Below are 14500 nucleotides of genomic sequence, written 5' to 3' on the forward strand. Positions count from 1 at the left end.
GATTCAATTAAAACAACCTCTAAAGCAATAATAGAAAGTGCTTGATAATGCCAGCATAAGGCAAGTCAATACTTACTCTATTACCTATTGCCTGCCTTCGGTCAGTGTGGGGTGGGTGTAACCCCGCTCCGCTCGGGCTCGCTTTGCGCCCCGCCCTGCCCCCATATCTCACATGCCCCCAGCACTCCTACTTTTATACCTATCTACCACGCCCCCTCCATTATCTCTAACCAATCAAATCACTCTGCTTTTTCTTCCCACCCCACTCCCAGTACTACTACCTACTTTCTTATTATATAGCCACCTACCAGCACCTAATAATTATGCACTCACCCCGACCCCTGATCTCAAAGCAAACCCTAAAAATGGTACCTCTTGCCCTATCAGTCTTTATTATATTATATCTGCTAACTAAATATGAGGACCAGTCATACCCAGGATCTTATCCTAGGTAATAAACCAGTACTCCCTCAACCCCACTCATTACTACTCACTCTATTCACTACCAAATCATTAAACCACTGTACCCCAATCACCACTTCTCCTATAAACCAAAACAAACCACCCCAAATCCAAATATGCTGAAAAACTGATATTCAAACTTATGAAACTACTTGAATACCTAAGAAAAAATATTACTATAGATGGAGATATCCACCCAAACCCGGGCCCCCCAACAATTGCAAATTCTTATAACCCATCTCTATTTCGTAGATCTCCCAACTCCCTCCTAATCTGCCACCTAAATATTAGGAGCCTAAACAATAAAATTCACAATCTACATGCTCTCTTAGCAACCTACCTCCCCAACATTATGTGCCTGACAGAAACCTGGCTTAAACCAGTGACCAATGATAATGAAATCATTCCAGCTGGCTTCAACATATTTAGGACTGACCGCACCAAAAAAAAAAGGGGGTGGTATTGCCGTCCTCTTTAAAAAAGTCATCTTAACATTACTTGGGACCCCATCCAACCACCTCGGATCTCTAATGCAGAATTAATTGTCCTAAAATTACAACTGAATAAGGATAAAAGCATAAACCTAATTGTCGTCTATATCCCCCCTGGAAATAACACCCACACACTCGAGAATATTTTAAACTGGCTTGAGAATAACTACCCCCAAGAAACCATAATTTTGGGTGACGTCAATATTGACTGGAATCAATGTTTCTCAGAAACAAACCCCACCCACATAAATCTCCATGGTTTCTCACAGATATAACCTCCCCCACCAGAATTGGGAACACCAAACAAAAAGAAAGTATCCTAGACTGGATACTCACTAACAAGCAACCCCACATGTACATGCCTGGGACCCTTCCAAATGACCTTAGTGATCATCTCATCACCTACCTATGGAAAAGCAAAACAGGGAGCTTCAAATCACCCACGTACAGGTCAGTCAGGAATACCAAATACTTTGACCTTGCTAAATTCCAACTAGAGCTGCAGTCCTGTAACTGGTCACCTCTTAAATACCTCCCCCTAGAAGAAGCCGTTACAAATTTTAACTCCACGTTTTTAAAAATACTAGACACTCATGCCCCCAAATGACTAATCAAAGCCAAAAACCAAATAGCACCCTGGCTAACAAAAGACTCTACAACCAAAATCAAACTTAGGAACAAAGCCTGACCCCCACCTCAATGCGTCAAAAACAATTTTCATACATAAAACCAATTCGGATCCCCTTAACCCAGATAATTACAGACCAATAGCACTAATGAATGTGGATATGAAAATTTTAACATCAATTATAGCATCGAGACTAAAGAAGGTTTTGATATATCTAATTTCTAAGGAACAAGCTGGATTTATGGCAACTAGACAAACCAGCGATAACACACTTACACTGCATAATATGATGACGTATGCTAAAAAAACCAACTTTAATATCTATGCTCTTATAATAGATGCCCAGAAAGCATTTGATAGAGTAGACATAAATTTTTTGTTTGATGTGTTACCCTATTTTAACTTGCCCCAAGAATTCATTCAGATGCTACAAATATTATATAGTAATCCATACACTACACTATACATCAATAGGACTTATTCTAACAGAATACAGATTAAAAATGGTACTCGTCAGGGTTGTCCCATGTCCCCGTTATTGTTTAACCTATATCTAGAACCCCTATTTTTATATATCAAGCAAAATTTGTATCATAATGCACCAATAATTTATAGGAATAAAATATTAATGTCAGCATTCACCGATGATCTTATTATTTATTGTACAACCCCAATTTCAGACAGTGAAAAGATATTAAAGCTCATAAACTAATTTTCAGTAGTTTCTAATTATAAAATTAACTTACAGAAAACGAATATCTTCCCATTAAGAACCCCAAAGCCTTTTCACTAATGGCCCTGATGGGGAAGTTAACATGTAAAGAAAATATTAAATATTTGGGTATCAACTTCTCTACGGATAATAAGGACTTTTATAACAATAATGTTAAACGAGTATGGGAACACATAATAGCTGATTGTGACAGATGGAAGAATTTAAAACTACCGGTATTAGCAAAAGTATCAATAGTGAAAATGAATATACTACCACGAATGTTATACATATTTAGGTCTGCCCAATTATCAATTTCAAAAAGTTTTTAAACAAATGCATAAAGATCTAGCTAAATTTATCTGGAACCCAAAAGAACTAGAATATCTTATGAGAAATTAATGACCCCTAAAACAAGAGGGGGACTTGAGCTACCAAACTTTGAAGCATATTATTTGATTGTAAACGCTAATAAAATTTTAAGAATTGCTAATTATGATGTAACGAATACAACATGGATACCAACTTGGGTGGTCTTGAATCATAAGCATATTTTGGATAGGAAAATAAATCCTAAAGCATTGCCCTTTATGGACAAAATTAGTCTGATAAAATATGGGGTCATGGACCACATAATAACCTGTGTCTCATCTTTGCAAACTTTATTTCAGTCCGTAGATTTATTGCAATATATGATGGTTCTTCAACCTTTCCACAGGAATCCTAATTTTAAACTAAATAATCAGCTGATCGATCTCAGCAAATTTCCATTAATACTTAATCTGACTCTATTTGATGTTTTTAATAAACTTGACTTATCGGCTTTACAAATTAGACAGGAAATGAATCTACCTAGAAGTTACATTGTTATAATGAGACAAGTTAAAGAACTTGCCTTGAGCTACTTTAGGAACTTTAAACCTGCAGCCGGATTTGTGGATAAGTGCTCTGAATTGTGGCAAGCTATCCAACAAGACACTAAATTTATAGCAACTGCATATAAATTAATTAAGGATTTGAAATTTCAGGACAAAATTTTGCTTTCAGAGTATTGGGTAAAAAAAAAAGTAACAGTAACAGACAATCAGATATTAAAAGCAATTGATATAACTAGGAAATCAGTTTCTTTTCAAAAACTGATGTACACGCAATTGATGATTTGGAACAATGCATATTACACACATCTTAGATTACATAAATTTAACCCTAGGAATTCTCCAATTTGTCCATACTGTGCAGATCAAACAGCGGATCTTCTTCATATGTTCTGGAGTTGTAAATGCGTATATAAACTTTGGAACTCTCTTAAAGTACAACTGCAAAAGATGGGTTATCAAAGTTCTACACTGTCATGGGAATTTATGATTCTACACATTCCTCCAAGAGAGCTTTCCAGATCGCAAACTATTATTTGTATGAATATTTTTTGCTGATGAAACTCTATATAGCCACAAATTGGCTAGAACCACATAAGACATCATGGAATAATTTTAAGCTTGTGGCTATAGTGCGTGATCAAAATTCAGCACAACTGCTGCATGAATATGATTCAGTTTGTTGATTTTCTCAGTGACAATGCATGCTATATCATCAATTACTTCAATAATATTCTTAAAGGCATCATCTGTGACCATGTGGTTCAAGATTCTTGATGAATACGTGTGTTATCCTTGGTAAGAGAACCACATGGAATTGACCATTTTGAGTTGGTAAACAGACTCATTGCTTATGCTTTTTATCAACATCCAAAATACATGAATGAATATTTTGTCTGGCTATTTTGTTCAGAATGTAAAGCTTTCTATAATAGTCCAAGATTTGATATCAATGGCCTTAATTTACCTACTGTCTAACTCAGAGCAATTCAATTAATCAGATAGTCATTCTGTTCACCCTAAAATGGCTTATCCATTTTTTTGTGTTGTCTGAGCCACCCTCATCTGTTCCCTTTGGCCTTCAATATAATTGAAGCTACTTTACTATCTGCTTTGATGTCTTCAATTCTTCGTATGAAACACAGTGTGCATCCTACCACCCATCTTAGGCATTTCTACATTCCTCCACTGTTCTACTTCACTGTCCTAGTTTCTAAACCATATATAGTATATACCACTGTTTGTACACATAACTTTCCAGCTTCTTTGGCATTCTTCTGTCACACATGACCCCTGACACTCTGTGCTTTGGCTGCAACCCATCTTATTCTGGCTTTGACCTCATCATTCAGACTTCTCTTCTCCTCATCCACCCCTTCCAGATACTTGAAGCTGTTTACCTATTCCGCTATTTTCCATTTTATATCAGTTTTCAGCTTCTTCTGATTTCCCTATTTGCTGCATGACAGCTGCCTTCTCTGTATTCAAAGTCACACCATTTGCCTCCAGTTTTCCATTCCATTTCACTATCATTTTCTGAAGTTTCTGTTCAGAAACTGCTTGAAATGCCACATCAACTGCATACATCTGCTATGTTGTATCGGACGCCTCCGACCAGTTTGCTAATGCGGCCTGTTACCAGTATGTACTACAGTGAACTCAGGACTGAATCTTGGTGCATACCAACCACCACTGGAAACTTCTCTGTGAGTCCAAACACTGTAAGTACTTGTGTGTTTGGGTCCTTGCACATAGACTGCACTAAATTCTATCAATGTTTCTGGGATTTTGAACTGCCACAGGACTACCCAAATCAGCTTTTTGTGCTTTCGCCACGTCAGGAATGCCAAGTTGGACTCTTTCCTCATGTCTAGCTTCTTTTCAACTACGTGTCTCACTGTAAACATCAGGCCAGTTGTGCTGCATCCTGATCTGAATTCAAACTGCTCATTTTCCGTCTTTCTCTCTGTTACTCTACATATTCATTTATCAGTCATCCTTTCCAGCACTTTCAGACAATGTGACAGGAATTTGATACCTCATGGTTGTGAATATCCCATTTCTTCTTGCACACTGGCATTAGAATGCTGATTCTTCAGTCATTTGGGATATTGACTTTCTCTCCATACTGCTACGAGCACCACCTGGATCCATTTCTTCCCTAACTCACCAAACATCGTAATCATACCTGCAGTGACCTTATCTGAGCCTGCTGCTTTCCCTGACTTAATTTTCCTTAGTGCTGATCTTTCTTCTTCTAGGGTGGGCTGTTCTTCCTCTTTCGTTGTCAGCTGTGTCTGGGGCAATGCAGCTTTTATGGGATTTTCTTCATTCAGAAGCTGCTGAAAGCAGTCCTTTTATCTGACTTTAAAGTTTTGTGGATTAATGAGCATGTTGTTGCTGGTATCCCCTTTGAAGGGTGACGAACGACTATCTTCTTTATCTTTGTGTCTTTGCCTTGCAGCCTGATAGCATTTCTTTGTGCTATCTGCTGAGTCACTTTCCAGAAGCTGGTAGAGTGCCTCTGATGCCTTGCTCTTTGCTATTGCAACTGCCCTCTTAGCCTCTTTTTTAGCCAACCAGTATTTCTTCTAAGCCTGGCCCATCTTTTCTATCTTCCACTTTTGCCTGCCCTCCTTCCTTCATTCTATTGATAACTTTCTTGACTTTCGCATCCCACCATCAGCCTTCTTTATGTAACTTATTTCCATATCTGGCTTGGCCATTTATCTGTTTTATAGTCTTCACACATGCTGTTTTGAGATGCTGCCATTCTTTTTTTAACTCCACCAATTTCCTCTTCCTCCTGAAGTGCTGCAGCACTCAAATGCTTCTGCTTTCACTCTGGTCAACTTCCATGTCTTCAGCCTAGTCTCTGTTGATCTAAGAGCCTTCTATGTCTAATACTTACAGCTGATTGTGACCACCAGTAGTTTATGTTATGAGCTGACTGTTTCAGTGGAGATAACATTCCAGTCTCTGATTATACCCCACTGCCTTTTCCTTATTAGGCAGAAATATGCCTGAGTTGTATGCTGACCAATCTTGTATGCAATTGTGTGACTGTCTCTTTTGGTGTCCATGTGTTGGCCACCCTCAAGCTATTTTTCAGACAGAAGTCTAGAATGGCCTCTATTTTTATTCCTGTTGTCCCACAGATGTGGTCCCATGTAGTCCTCATATCCTGTTTTGTCTGTCCCGAGATGAGCATTCAGAGTTCCCCATTATCAGCTCCAACTCATGTTGTCTTGCTTCATCTATTAGATCCTGCAGCTGCTGCCTGAATGCACTCTTTTCCTTGCTGTCACAACCTTAGTGTGGGGCACAGGCTGTGATTATGAATACTGACCTATCATTACACTGGAGTCTGACTGCCATGAGTCGGTCACTGTTTCTAATGACATCCCTCACTGTCTTCAGAAGACTCTCTCTCATCACAATTCCCACACCATTTCTAGCCTACCCTACTCCTGAATAGTAGACTGCGGATCTCAAATCAAGTGGCTTTGCTGTTATGCTCTTCCATCTTGCCTCCTGGATACACAGGTTGACCAGTCTCCTTCTTACCATCATGTCATCCACTTGAGAGATGCAACCTGTCAATGAACCGATATTGAGTGTAGCAATCCTTAGTTCATGCTTGGCAGATTGATTGGCTTTATGTCCAGCTACCCCAGGAAATCTAAGTTGGGCAACTGGACACTTGCTGGCCAGTAGCTTTTTGACCCAGGGCTGCTGGGCTGTATGCCAGGCACAGACTTGCCAAAAGATGCACATAGACCCCTCCTGCCATTAGCATGGATCCCTGGCATAAGTCTGAATAAGCCAGATACTCAACCTACTTATCACCAACAAATACCTATGCCCATTTTTGGTGACAGTAGTCAAACTGACCAAATTCCTACAGCAAATTTTACACCATCAAGTCACTAATCCTGATGTGGCAAGCAGTCTGTGATCCATGTTCTCCTATCTAGACGTAGACTGTGCACAACAGCTGCTTAAAAGACTTCGCCTATACAACTCTTCCATCTATGGGCACCATCTCTGGTCTGTGCTACTGCCCACACTCCAGTTCAGATTTGGGTTAGTTTGAGGAGGTGGGAGTAACTCTTCAGAGACACAAGGAGAACATGAAAACTATGCACAAGAATTGGCTGGAGGCAAGATCAAACCTTGTACCTTGTGCATTGGAGGCAAAGACCTTAACCATTATCTGAACTCTGTACAATACAAAAAGTGAGTTATTTTGTGGCTTAATGGGAAGCACTTGTAAAAAATGTATCCCCCACCTGCCAGTCATTAAGCCTCTTACCATCAGACTCAAGCCTATTCATTTTGTAAGGGTGGAGATTTTTTCCCTCAGAACCCCTAGAGTGGCAGCTGTGTGAAGGGGATATGATCTAGGTAACCTTTGGGGAGTTAATGCTGTTGCCAGCATCTTGGCTATAGAAGCATTTTTTGTGTGACTGCCCCTAACCCCTCACCTTGGTTTGTCTCATGAGCACCTGCATCACGGCAGAGACCACCAATGTCCAGTTCACTACAAGTGATAGACTGACACAGGCATGGACATCCTGGGCTGCTGTTATTGGCTTGATTGTCCAAACACATACCTGCATTCGCTCCTGTCCACTGACTCTGTCCCCGAATGGGGATCATGTCTGGGAGCAGCAGCATAAGACCAGTGAGGACTCCACCACTTTCAGCCATGATGGGCACATTCATTCTCTCCCATCATGCTGTCAGGCACCAGAAACACTAATTATACCTCTGTGAAGGCTTTATGCCACCAGTGTGGCTAAAAAACAGAATTTTGCCAGCTGACTACCTGAAAAACACTGGTGTTTCAAATTTGTAAACCAAAGTTTGGCACTATTGGAATGCCCCTGGCAATAGCCTGTAATCAGTTCAAGAGCTCCATAAGGGAATCTTGTAGCACACTGGCCAGATTTTTGACAATCCTGACAGGACGCCTAAATGGGTCTGGCATATTATCCTGCCTTCGGCTAGCTTGTTCCCTTTTGATCTCCTCATTTTATATCCATTTTTGTTTTTAGTCTGGCCAAGTCTACCCTTCCTTTTTCTTTCTGTTATATATACTTAAAAATCTTATGCTGTCCTTGTTGACCCTTTCTGTGAACTCCCCCTTCAGCTTGTGAATTTGCAGACCACATTGTTCTTTAATGCCTTTTTGCTTGTCTCCCTCTGCTATGGCTCCTCCCTCTCTCTGCCCTTCCATTCTACTTCTCATGAGAAGTAGGGACCTTGGATGGCCACCTTCCTGATGAATGGATGAGACAGTCTTGACACCATCTTCCAGAGGAAGAGAAATCTCACCTGGTACTTCAGGTCTGAGCTTTTTGGTTGTTAACTGCTGTCCCTGAAGAACACCTAAGGAAGCCTCTGTCATTTTTAATTTTTTTTATTGTAAATCCAGAAGACTCCTGTTTCTTTTTATGTTTAGAAGGCTTGCAATTCACACATAAAGAACATAAATAAAAGTAAAGAAAATAACAATGGGGTTGAGGTTGATGTGATGGTTAAGGTGTTTACCTCACAGTCACAAGGTACATGGTTTGATTCTCACCTTTAAAAGGGACATTGGCTATGTTTAAAATGTCCTGCAAGAGCAACTTGGTTAGTAATTGCCAGTGAACCTAAAGAGTTAAGGCCAAGATTTTCCTGTGATCTTAATAATCCCAGGACATTTATAACCCTTCTAGTTAATGTTTTTTTTGCTTTATATAAACAACAAATTCAGACAAATCAGTTTAGCTTTACCCAAACAAAATGGACATTTAAGATGATATGCCCTTTGGGGAATTTTATTCTCACATTACCTGTTGGTGACCTTCTCAGGGATGTTAAGAGAGATACATGAATTTACTATTGTTAAAATTCACAATAAAAAAACCTATGGACAATAAACCCACAAAGGATGTAATGAATCCTGCCAAATTATGTCAAATTGTCAACTCCAGAGGTCTGTGGAACTGACCAACAAACTCACAAAGTTAGTGAATCAGCTGTTGACTTAATGCAACTAAACATACTGTACATTGTTAAATCCAACAAAGTCCAAATGGATGGTAAAACAATAAAGCTCAGAGAACGAACCGTTAAACCACAAAGTTTAATGCACACAAAATAACGTTAACGCTCACAGATGTATGTTTTCGTTTGACAATACACTTCCTCAGATGTGGGCTTGAATCAACACTCCCCCATTTAAGAAATCTCCCTTTACAATTCCATCAATAGGAAACAAACCATTTAACTGATAAAACTCAAACCAAACAATTAAAAGCATATACACTGATTTCATTCATGTCACAAAGCCAAGAATAGTCATATAAATGAATTCCTTTTACTAATATGAACACATTTTTCAATCATTCAAGAAAATGCGATACTTTATAAAAACAACTTTTTTAAAAAAACATTAAAAATATGTCTTAAAAATAACTACTTAAAACATATCTTAAACTATTAAAATATAACCGTAAAGACTTAATATTTTACAAAGGGGTTTAGCTCCATCTTGTGGATTGTTTTAAAAATACAAGTCAGTTAAATATCAAGGGAATTGAGTAAAAATTATTATAAATAAATTCTCCAGAGACAGAAGCTATTTAAAACCACTTAAATATATCTAAAATCACAATGTTAAATGTTTACAAAAACATCCTTCATAATTATAGTTTAGCTGCTTTTAACTTTAGAAGGAAATTTATAGATATATGTTCATTCAGTCCTGTTTTTTTATTAGCTTCCAGGGTGATCTGCCACCAAAGCTCCTTATATTCAATAGTTTCTTCCCATAGACCACCCCGGTCATTTTTATCCACTTTCTCCAGGACAAAAAAATAAATAGTGGGCACTGGCACATTCTTGACTATGCTTGTATAGGGCATTAGTGTCTTTTTTATTTTGTACATCATATGTGTGCTCATATATTCTTTTTCTTAATCTACGTTCTGTTTTTCCAATGTAAAACACGTCACAGGACTGACACTTTGCCAGATAAACTATACCACTAGTGTCACAATTTGTAAATTCCTTACTTTCCAACATCCTATTTCTACACTGTAAAAAATGCTCTTCTTGTTGTAAACATTCCCACATTGTGAACAATGCCCACACTTAAAAGTTCCTTTCCTATTTTTATTCTTGACAATCCCTTTATCGTAACTGGATTCCAATACATTTTTCAAGTTCCTGGAATTTTTATAAACAATTTTAATTTTTTTTTCCTTTTTTATTTTGTCCAAATCAGTGAGAGCTAAAAACCTATCCCATTCATTATTCACAATCTCCCTCACCATTGTGGAGCCAGCATTAAATTCCAATACTAGGGCCCTATCAAAGTTTTCCAGATAATCAGTATTTATCTGTTTGGTGGCTATATCATCCCTTTTATCTTCATCTAGAATAGGTTGGTATTTATCTATTCTACCTTCTAGAACCTCTTTTTCCACCTCATCCAGTACATGATCTGGATATTTCCTATTTTAATCATCTTTCTTAACAGTTCCATTTCTCTGTAAAAATCTTCATTATTTGATGTCATCCTACAGCCTCTAATGTATTGTCCTTTAACTATGTTTTTCTTATAATGCTTAGGATGAGCACTGTCAAACCAACAGTCCCATACCTCCCTGTCCAATAACCTCTTTAACTTTACTCAAGTAACCCACTCCATCACCAGACCCAATAAAACAAATCTCCCAGGATCCACTCTTGACTGGATCTTAGTCACCCATCCAAATAAAATTGCCAACTCTGGCACCTTCCCTGACTCTGCGAGTGACCTCCTCCCAGCTTTCATTTTCTGTGTAACCACCTCCCATCCACACCAACATCAATATATTCAGACCCACAACTTTAGTAAATTTCACCCCAAAACCTTCTCTAACTATCTCAAACAAATTAATTTGAACATTCTAAAAACCCTTCCACTCGATAAAGCTATAGACCACTTCAGTTCTACTTTCCTAGACGCTGTATATTCCCTAGCTCCACCAAGGAAAAAAAGAATAAAAACTATAACTGCCCCTTGGCCAACCAAAGAAACAAAGCAAGTTATGCATCAAAGAGACAAATCCTGGAAGCTTTACCAAAAGAATAAACTTCCTGAAACCCTTCTCCAATATACACAGCTCAGTAACTTTGAAAAAAAAAAAAAAACTTCAAAGACAAAAAGTCCTACTACACTAAGCTCCAGTCCAACCATCCCCAAAACCCTAGGCTTTTTTGGAACTCCATAAACTCACTCCTCAACCCAGGCTCCAAAAATAACCCCTATCTGGACCCAAGTAAATCTGACCTCGAATTAGACTCACTGTTCAACTCTTTCTTTATAGAGTCAATATCTGACCTAACGAACACTTTTCCGAGCAACGACCCATCTCTCCTACATTCCACGTCAAAGTCCCCAAATAATTTCCCACCTATGTTTGAGCTTAAACCTGTCTCCACTAACTACATAAAAAGACTCCTTTCCAAATTTAAACCCTGCTCCAATGCACCTGACAACATCCCCTCTTCCTTTCTCAAGTCTGCTGCTGATTAGTATTCTAATGTATAGATCCATAAAGGAATCCTATGCCCCTAAACTCTGGTGTTCAGCCTTTATTCTTACTCTCCATAAGGGAGGCAAAAACACTAACATTTCAAACTTCTGCCCTATAGCTCTTCTCTCTCCAATATCCAAAAATCCTAGAAAAATGCATCCGCCTCCAATTTATGCCTTTTCAGACTAAATACCAACTTCTTACTCCTACCCAACATGGTTTCCAACCAGGACATTGGACCATAATAGCTCTACTCTCATTCTTAGAAACTGTCAATCAAGCCCGAGATTCTGGGAACTTAGTATCCACAGTGCTCCTAGATCTCTCTAAAGCATTCAATACTGTTTCCCATAAGCACCTTCTAAGTCACCACTCAAACCTAAATCTCTCCCAAAACACTCTTTCCTGGTTCTCAAGCTATCTGTCAGCTAGAGCTCAGGCTGTGAAATGGAAAAAAGGCACCTCACCTTTCTTACCCACCCCTACCGGAGTACCACAGTAGTCCATCCTCGGACCAATGCTGTTTAATATCTTTATCAATAACTTTCACTCTGCTATACCTAATGCCAAAGTCATCCAATATGCAGATGACTCTACACTTGTCTGCTCTGCATCTAACCTCCCTGAACTCTTATCTAAAACTCAGACTGCCTTCTCAACTACTGAGATGTGGATGAGCCAAAATCTCCTTTCTCTCAATGCTAACAAATATAAAATACTACAATTCACACCCTCAAAATCTTTCTCTTTTGATAAAAATTCTTTCCAAGTCCTTAGCCAAAGCAACTCTCTGATAGAAGTTGTTCCCTTTGCCAAACTACTCTGTGTAACTATAGACGAACACCTCAAGTTCGACATCCATATTCAGCAAAATATAAAGAAAACCCACCAAAAACTAGGTATGCTATACAGGAACAACCACTTCCTCTCTACTTCTACCAGGCATACGCTGGCCTCCTCTTACCTCCTTCACTCCCTTTTGTACGGTGCCCCACTACTAACCTATTCTCTTCCATCACTTCCAAACTTGAAAGCTGTTACAACAAAATTTCTAAATTTGCCACCAAAGCCAAACATTCTACTCATCACTGTGTTACCCTCCAATCCCTCAATTGGTTAGAATTCACAAATTATCTGGACTTCCTCCAGCTCACTACAGCACATAGACTAATATTTTGTCCAACCAACTAACATCCTTCCCCCATACACCCGAAATAGAACTCTCAGATCTGAACACCAAAACTTAATTACTGTCCACAAACCTAAACGTCCTGCTGGACAACTTCTCCTCTCCTTCTCCTTAGGTAAGAAATGGAACTCTCTCCCTTCCACGCTAAAGACAGCATCAAACACAAACAACTTCAAAAGTCAGCTTTACACCTACCTGTCCTCCAAATGGAAATGTAACTGCATTCTCCCTACCTAGAACTCTCTAACAAAAGCCCCTGAGAGGGTATTCTCCTGAATTCCTAAGCACCTTGTAGCTGGCTATAATCTTCTATAGCTAATTCCCATATGATCGCTCACACTCTGTAAATATTGTAAATAGCTTTTGACTTTTGACTTTAACTGTGTGAATTTGTTAAAATGTATCTGCATGATATTTTTCCACTATGGGCAATATTGCTCATGCTTTGTATTATTTGATATGTATTTGTGCTTGTAATTTTATTTTAATTGGACTGCTATCTTTACTGTAATCTGTTTCATGGAGCTTTTCTCCCCGGGCCTCCACTAAAAACGGGCTCTCTGGGCCCAGTGAACTTCCCCGGTAATCAAACTGGAAATAATCAATCAATCAATCAATCAATCAATCAATCAATCAATCAATCAATCAATCAATCAACCAATCAATCAAAAAAAAAAAATAAATAAATATTACCTACTGAATGACAAATGGACCCACTAACAGGATCCAGTCCACTAGTTCTGGTGGTGCAGTCTTAATCAAAAGAGACGTTAACTGGATATGTAATCCCAGGAATCTGTACTAGGACCACTCTTCTTTGGTATCTACTTATTTGACATCATGGCTGACACCAAGCAGTAGCATAGCTAAAGTGGGGTGAAAGGGGAAACTGCCCCAGACACAAAGTTTTGAGTTGTGGTATCAGTCAATCCTAATCAGTCTTTAATGCAATACCAGCTTTTAGCAGCCAGTATTGCATTTATGGTAAAATCTGGGCTCTGTAGCTTTCTGTGTGTGGTCTAAACTGTACTGCTTGATACATTGCAGCAAGCAGTTTGCCACAGTTTAAAGTAAAAAACAAACAAACAACAAAAAAGAAACATTTTTAACGTAAAGCCTGAGCATTGTAGTGTTCTGTATGAGGTATTGCTACATTTTTTACAGTAAACCTGAGTGCTGCATGTGGGGAGCAAGCAGTTTGCTGCAGTTTAAAAAAAAAATTTTTTCTTTCTTTTTTTTAAATAAAATGTGAGGAAAGAGGGTTGGGGCAGGGTGAAACATGTGACCTGACTGGCGTCTACATTTCAGGAACCCCAGGTACATGACTGTGGACTTTTTTTTTTGCTCTTGGAGGGGTAGTTGGCATGTATTTGGTACTGTCTGCAGGAAGCCAGTTGACATTCCTATAGTTTTTCAGATGTCTTTTTTTCCTCAAAGAGCTAAGTGGCTGGAGTGCTAGTTTGTGGGACCAACATAGAGCACTGCTTCAGAGAGATATGCTTCTGACACCGAGGGTCTGTGGTTGATGAAGTTTACTGGTGATTGCTAATGGGAAACTGTCATAAAC

This window comes from Protopterus annectens, chromosome 3.part0 (assembly GCF_019279795.1).
Source record: "Protopterus annectens isolate FY-2018-M chromosome 3.part0, PAN1.0, whole genome shotgun sequence".
In the NCBI taxonomy this organism is placed as follows: Eukaryota; Metazoa; Chordata; order Ceratodontiformes; family Protopteridae; genus Protopterus; species Protopterus annectens.